The sequence below is a fragment of the Amaranthus tricolor genome, chromosome 5, assembly GCF_026212465.1.
Source record: "Amaranthus tricolor cultivar Red isolate AtriRed21 chromosome 5, ASM2621246v1, whole genome shotgun sequence".
Taxonomy (NCBI): Eukaryota; Viridiplantae; Streptophyta; class Magnoliopsida; order Caryophyllales; family Amaranthaceae; genus Amaranthus; species Amaranthus tricolor.
This window is the reverse complement of record NC_080051.1, coordinates 19743887-19751548: the sequence shown is the minus strand read 5'-3', so window position 1 is coordinate 19751548 and position 7662 is coordinate 19743887.

Sequence of the window (7662 nt, the reverse complement as noted above, 5' to 3'; positions counted from 1 at the left end):
GACAGTGATGGGCGGTGGACGGTGGACAGTGGTTGCCACTGGTTGGGTTGTCTGTGCAAATGAACATTATACGAGTCATTTCCCTAAATAATGCAATTGTACAAAGTATTTCCCATTTTGCTTGAAATGGAAAACTAATTCCCACATTACCGTCCAAGTAGGATAGCTTTGAGAAATTTTTTTTTTTTTTTAAATATAACCGCTACATGAAGTAGCGGTTTTATTCATGCATCTGGAGTAAAACGCCATCTGAGATGGCGGTTTTATAGTGGAAATTTTTTTTTTAAAAAAAAAAAAATATATGTTAAGTAAACCGCCACTTGAAGTGGCGGTTTGGTAGCAGTACAAAGCAGCCACAGTGTCGTGAGTTTTCATTCATTCCATTCCATTCTTAGTTGCTGCGGGTTTTGCTAAAAAAAAAAAATTCTTCACTCTCATTTACTTCAAATTTACAATTCCTCTCATTCAACTAAGCTAATCAACTACATTCCCATCTTCTCCTTGTGTACTAGTTCATTTTCATCCTCATTTAAGGTATGAATAAAACCCTAATTTTTGTTCAATATGCAAATTGTTTTTTTTGTTCATTATTGTTTGAATTGAAGTTATAAAAACGTTAATTGTTTATTACATTCTATTGTTTTCATGATTTAAGCTTACGTTTTACACATTTGTAGTTGAATTTTAGGATTTGTTTTGTATGCATATAAAGTGTTTGATGAAATGCTTCAATGAAAGTTTATTACTTTGTAGGGTTAGTTTAATGGTTTTTGTATATATTCATGGTATTTTTAGCTTTTATATTTGAAATGAACCTTATAATAAGTGTTCTAATACCTTAGTATCACAAATTCTTGTATTCAAATTTACACTTCCCGTTATAGTGTATTGGGGTGAGGAAGTCATGATATTGGTTGCAAATTGGTAGCAAATTGGTGGAGATATCACATGAAAGATCATTATCCCATTGAAAAACATGTTGAATTGGTTGCAAATTTGGATAATGCGAGGGAAGTCATGATATTTTTATGATTTTTATAACACTTATGGCGATGAAAAACACGTAACAGCGATCATGGCGATGCCGGGCCCAGTTGATCCATCAGTGCTTACGCTTCAGGCGAAACACAGGAGCGTAGCTGCGTGGGAGGGCTCCACTGCCCAATTGGTTACTCGTCAGCACTACCAGGCGAGTACGTTACGGTGGGAGGTGGATGACAGGGTATTAGACGTAGTCGAGCTAGCTGGTTTTAGATACATTCACCGGTTGTTGGGCGGGGGCTTAGAGCTCGATCGAGCTCTTATCACTGCATTGGTGGAGAGGTGGAGGCCGGAGACACATACCTTCCACCTCACAGTTGGCGAGGCAACGATCACGTTGCAAGATGTGGCAGTTATCATGGGACTGCCGGTTGAAGGACAAGCAGTCATTGGTCATGGGGAGGGAAATTGGCCAGCATTAGTACATGAGCTGCTAGGGGGTTGACCGATGCATTGAGTCAAGCGGGTTATGAGTACCTCATACCGACTCCACCCGTCATTGGCGACGTAGATGACACATTCCACACTCCTTCTCCAAGGAGTTCAGCCCATCGAGGTAGCTCTTCCGGAGGGTCCAGTTCTCGGTCCACAAGAGGCCGCCAGCGTTCATCTACTCAGGGTCGGTCTTTTAGATCGCCATCGACATCCGCTACTATGTCGCCGTTCGTTCCCCCGTCTTCCATCAACACTCCTCCGCCACATCTATCGCCTCCGCAAAGGATTATCACATATCAGCGTGCTAGTCAACGACGAGCTCCTACTCTTAATGTCATTGCGGAGGTTGACGAGTTCACACCATCATCATCCACCGGTGCGCAAAACAAAAGGGGCCGGGGGTTGTAGTTTAACAAACTTTGTATATTCTTATATTATTTTAACTTCTTGTATATTCTTGTATGATTTTAACTTTGTATGTCCATGATTGTAATATATCTTCGCATTATTTTCATAATTAATTTTTTCAAATCAAGCTGGTTCGTAATTGATTAATATGGAATAGATGGTATTGAACTAGTTTAATGCAGGTTACGTTCACTATTTAGGGGAAATGAAAGAAAAAAAAAATTGTTGCAGGCCACCAGCAAACCGCCACATGAAGTGGCGGTTTACCAGGGATCAAACCGCCACATGAGATGGCGGTTTGCCTTGACCAAACCGCCACTTCATGTGGCGTTTTTGTGCTTTATGTAAACCGCCATTTCAAGTGGCGGTTTGGTCTGAAAAAAAAAAAAAAGACTTTTCCACGTGGACGGTATTATGGGAAATACTTTTCCAAATTAGGTAAAGTGGGAAATTTTTTTTTTTAAACATTATTCTGGAAAATGACTCACATTATACCTCAAGGAAGGTGAAAGGACAAAATATTTTGACTCTGAAACATTTATTTGCTTTCACATTGTAATTCTAGTAGGTTCTCTTGGGAAAATAAGATAAAACATTAATTGAGGGAATACATTAAATTTTTAAGTACAATCCTTAAGACTGTAAATATCAATTTCCATAAATTAATAGTAAATAACAAATCTTATTGCTGCAAATAAGACTTAAGCATAAAATTGAACAAATTAAGTGAAACACGAAGAAATTAAATCGTCTCAAATTTTGAGGATAATTTCTTTTTGAAGGAGGTGAGGATGAAGGATCAGGTCCGCTCCATTGATAAACTCAAACTCATTATTCTAAATGTTCATTAAATTTCTTTAATTATTTTTTATGTGAAATTTTATTTATCCCAAGTATGTGGTGTTATATAGTTTCGGTTAGAACACTAAAAAGCTAGTTAAAATATTTTTTTTGATGTTACACATTGAAAGAAAATAATATTCCATATGATTAAATTTTTATGTCTAAACTACTATATTTTTTTTAATGTTCTTCCCGTTTATTTACTTCACAAATTCCAATGTAAAATTTAAAATCAAATAATTAATTGTGAGTTTTTAAAATTCTGAAAAATTGATATTTAGAAATTATATATTGAGACAAATTTAACACGATTCCTACATAAATATGTTTTTTCTTATAGATCGATGAGAATTCGTAATCAAAGTTTGACACTAAAAATAGTAAATTTTATTTGAGAAGAACATATGAAAACTGATGGAGTAATAATTATGATCTAAATAGATGTAAATTGTATAATGGAAAGCTCTAGAATATTAGGATTCACCAAATTCTCATATAGACAATAAATAATGCTAGGTATCTATAAAAATAAGGATTAAAAACATAAATAATAGTGATCTACATTAATTTCAAACTCTTAATATACTAATCAAACCCTATTAATTTTGTCTCAAATTTTCTCTATTTTAATTAAATTAATAAAAATTTAATTTAAGTTTACTTAAATTATAAGTTAATTTTAGTCTCAAATTTTTGTTGTAATGATAAAGCAAATAAACATAAAAAGTTCAAATAAAACCTATAAACATCTTTCTTGACATTGATTATAAAAGAGTGAATTCATGCAATTAAAACCCTATAAGCATAGTCATTAGTTGTTCTTCAAATCTCTCCTCTTGTGTCCTAACAAGTAAAAAACCACTTTAGTAATCAATGCTGACCATTAATAAATTATTAGGGTGACTTTAGTTTATTAGTGAAATTTTTGGATAAGTTTATTGTTCAATCTTTTTGATATGACCTTTCTAGTTATGTTTTCTTTTTCTTGCTGAATTTTCAATTTTTTTTTCAGTAGAGTGAAGAAAATAATCACCAAGTAAATTTTTATTTTAGTGTATTACATCATAATAAATTTATATTTTTCTAGTCTAAATTCAATATAAAAATTTTCATCAGCCTATTTTATATATCTCATTTCGGGACATAAAATGTCGGAGACGCACTAAATACATATTTGTACTATTTGTGTAATACAATATTCAATACTAACTTAGATTTACTATATAATGTTGATAAAATTGTATAAATCTAATATTACAAAGCAATTAAAAAGAACGCATATTATATTATTATATTATATATTAAGATAAGCGTTAGAATTTAGTAAAGGTATTAGAGATTTAATTTTAAAATTAAGATATAGACATAAAATTAAATTTTGGTATTAGGAATGTTATTAATTCTTATTTATGTTTGGTTTTACTATTACTACTTATATATACACACCTTCAGACTTTAAAGGGTAATAACTGATAATTGTTCATGAAAATGATTGATGAAAATTATTGATACAAAGAACACAAGTCATCATGATACCCTCAAAATTGAATTTCGATTATATCATGATACGGTCTCTTTGAGAGACCAAATCTAATTAAACTGACCCATTATATATTTTTTAAAATATTACAAGTAGACTTTAAGAATAATATAAGTAGAAATTTAAGATATCAAAAGTAGGCATTAAAGATGCGATAAATAGCACTAAAAATAATATAAGTAGGCATTAAGAATACGATAAATAAATATTAATCTTTAATAAGTTAGATTTAAAATACGTCCATTAAAAAAAGGTCTCTTATCGGAATAGCAGCAGAATCAAAACAATAAAAAGTTTGATTTTTGTCATACAGGTAATTGGACCACAATATATATTAAATTTTGGAAGTTTTCTATACCTTGCAATGTAGCAAGACAATCCAATTGCATTTATTACCAAAAAATGTTGTATATATATAATATTCCCTCAATATACCCTTTTTTGTTTGTCAATATTAATGCCACTTTAATCCTTAATTTTAAATTAGTAATTTTATATTTTAAAAATAAGAATAATAATATTTCATTACTCTAATGCTACTAAATGGCTCTCATCTAGGCCTCCTAGGGCGAGAAGGGCCTATGCACAAGGCCTACGAAAAAATTTGACAAAACTTACCTTTTTATATATTGAACATGAGACCTTATGTAACTAAACAATACACTTAATCATCAAGCCAAAGTACTATTAATAATATATTGTTGTTTACTAATTATTGAATTACTAATTAATGCATGATTATTAAACAAAATGTAGATGACATAGAGCTCAATTATTAAACTTTAGTTAGTAATTAAGACTTCTAATTTTTCTGCTTTTATTTTGTCTATTATTAATCCTCTAAATATTTTATTTTCCTATTTATTATCTTTTTTGTAATAATTAATTTTGTTTTTTATTTGATCAATTTTATATATGTTTGATTCGAGCAAATTAAATTTGTGGGTTTTAATTTTTTCAAAGTTTTTTTTTAAAGATTTTCATGTAGTCCTTTTGGAGTATTAATTGGTAAAAAATATTTGAAGATTGCTAGTGAAATTTTAGAAGATCGTACTATACTTAAGATATTATATAATCCTTTCATTCCTTATTAATTATTTATTATTGGTGTATAACATTTATTTTGGTATTATAAATTTTGTACTTTTCATTGTGTTCATAGTAAATGACATAAAAATAAAATTAATAACTACACTATTGTTTAAAATATGTTATATAATTAATTATAAAAATATATACAACTAAAAATATGCGTTACAAATTCACATACATTGCAAAATAACATGTTGGAGGTTATGAAAACCTCCTTGTATACAACATAATTAATTCTAGTGCATGTGTTATTATTTAAGCAATCTACCATAATAACCTCTTTTCATTTCTTATTTCTTTTAAACTACACCTTCATCAATTTAACACATTAGTAGTGTTTGGTAAATGACGGTTAAATGTTAGCTTTTTAAGTTGTTTTTTTTATTAACTGAATATATTAGCTATTTTTATTGACTTTTAAGATATGTAAACATTAAAATTAATCATTAACCAATCACACAAAAATTGTTAATTTGCCTTTAGAATGGAGTAGTAAAGTAAGGCAGTCTGTGATGATAGCAACTCCGCTAACAAGTGCCATTGTGCACGAATAACCCGAACATGTAGCACAACCACAAAGGCTATGGCTCCGATTGTCCACACAACTCACAAGCTACCCTACTTGGTACTTGTGGTGTTTGTCTTTTATGGGCAATTAAGAAAAAGACGTATTCCAAATTTGCGTCATCTCTTGCATTTGTAATTTTTATTTTATTGAAAAGGACACTATCTTTAGATTTAATTAAATTTATTACCTTTATGAAGTTAAGAACTAAAATCTTAATTAATAAATGATAATGTAACACATATTCAGTTAAAATCTTAGCTACATACTTCATCCGTTTTGAAATACTCACTACATAACGGGTTTTTACACTATTCATCGTTCAAGCTTATTTTATATATTGCGGTCAATGTGCAAGAAAAAATATGGTCAAGTGGCATCTTGTTTGAATCGTCTAATTGCATACTTTTATAATATTAAGTTTTTATAATTTTTAGATGTATATTTCAATATATAAACAATCAAATTAACACATTCGATTGCGTAAAAAGTTAAATGTAATAAGTATAATGGAACAAAGAAGTAATTTTCATCTTATCTTGAAACATTAAGCCGATGTATGTAACACGTATTTGGTTAAAAAAAATGAGATGATAAAGAGTGAAATCAGGACATAAACTATAATAAGACTCTAATAAGCAATCTAGCTATGATTAAATTATAAGATTGGCTCTTTGAGATATGGTACTTTGAGTTTTTGGTAAAGTAACGTCTAACAATAAGAAAGTTAGTGAGCGGAAAAACATGAGTTATACGACATAATAATAATAATATAAAATCTAGATTTGCGGAGTTAGCATTAACTTTACTCAGTCATTCAGTTTTATTTATTGTAGAAATTGTTTATTATAAGGATTTTTTTTGAGTTAAGAGATTTTTTAACTACTTTCTTCTTTACGAATATAAGTTAGACGCTTTACTTTGATCATAGTTTGCAAAACACTAAAAGCAACTCAAAATTGAAATTAAAGAGAGGGCGTATGAATTAGTTGACTCGGAGTGATAATAGAACGTGTCTATGAAAAACATTCGGCGTGAAGACATATGATAGAACCGTGTTGCCAGAACACGTGGTGAATTCTTACTGCTTTATAATTATTTACTATATTTTTTTATTCTATTTTCAATTTAGTTTTTATAATAACTGAAAAAAACTTGACATACAATACCAAACCTGCAATGAATGGCTAAGAATGCCTCTCAGGCGTCAGCGGAATACTTTTTAGAATACAATTTTAAGGATTGATAGGAAATATTAATAAATAGATATTGATAATTAAATTGTGCGATTATGATTAAAAAATAAGAGATAGTAGGAGAATTTATGTGAATAATAATAAAATAATATAATAAAAATACTATTTAAAATAGAAATTTTATATTGTTTCTAATAAGAAACTGTCGAATTTTTAAGGGGACTTTAAGAGAGAATTGCCTTTGAATTAAGGAAAGTAAGATGATCTGACCTTCGCGAGTGGCGTACCTGCAACCACAAAGAAATACTAAATCGGAGGCTGATGTCCCAAAAAGCCCTCCGATGCTTAAGTCAGACCGGATAGAGAAGTAGTATGCCTAAGTATGAGTATGAGAGTAGAATTGCGTAACCTGATTTCTGTAGAAGAATGATCTATTTAAAAAAGTTTTAATATAAGAATGGTAACTGCTGGATGGTTATCTCTGTAGTGCTGTCTCATGAAGAGTATGACTATGGAAGTGACATAGTGACGGCGGTTATCTT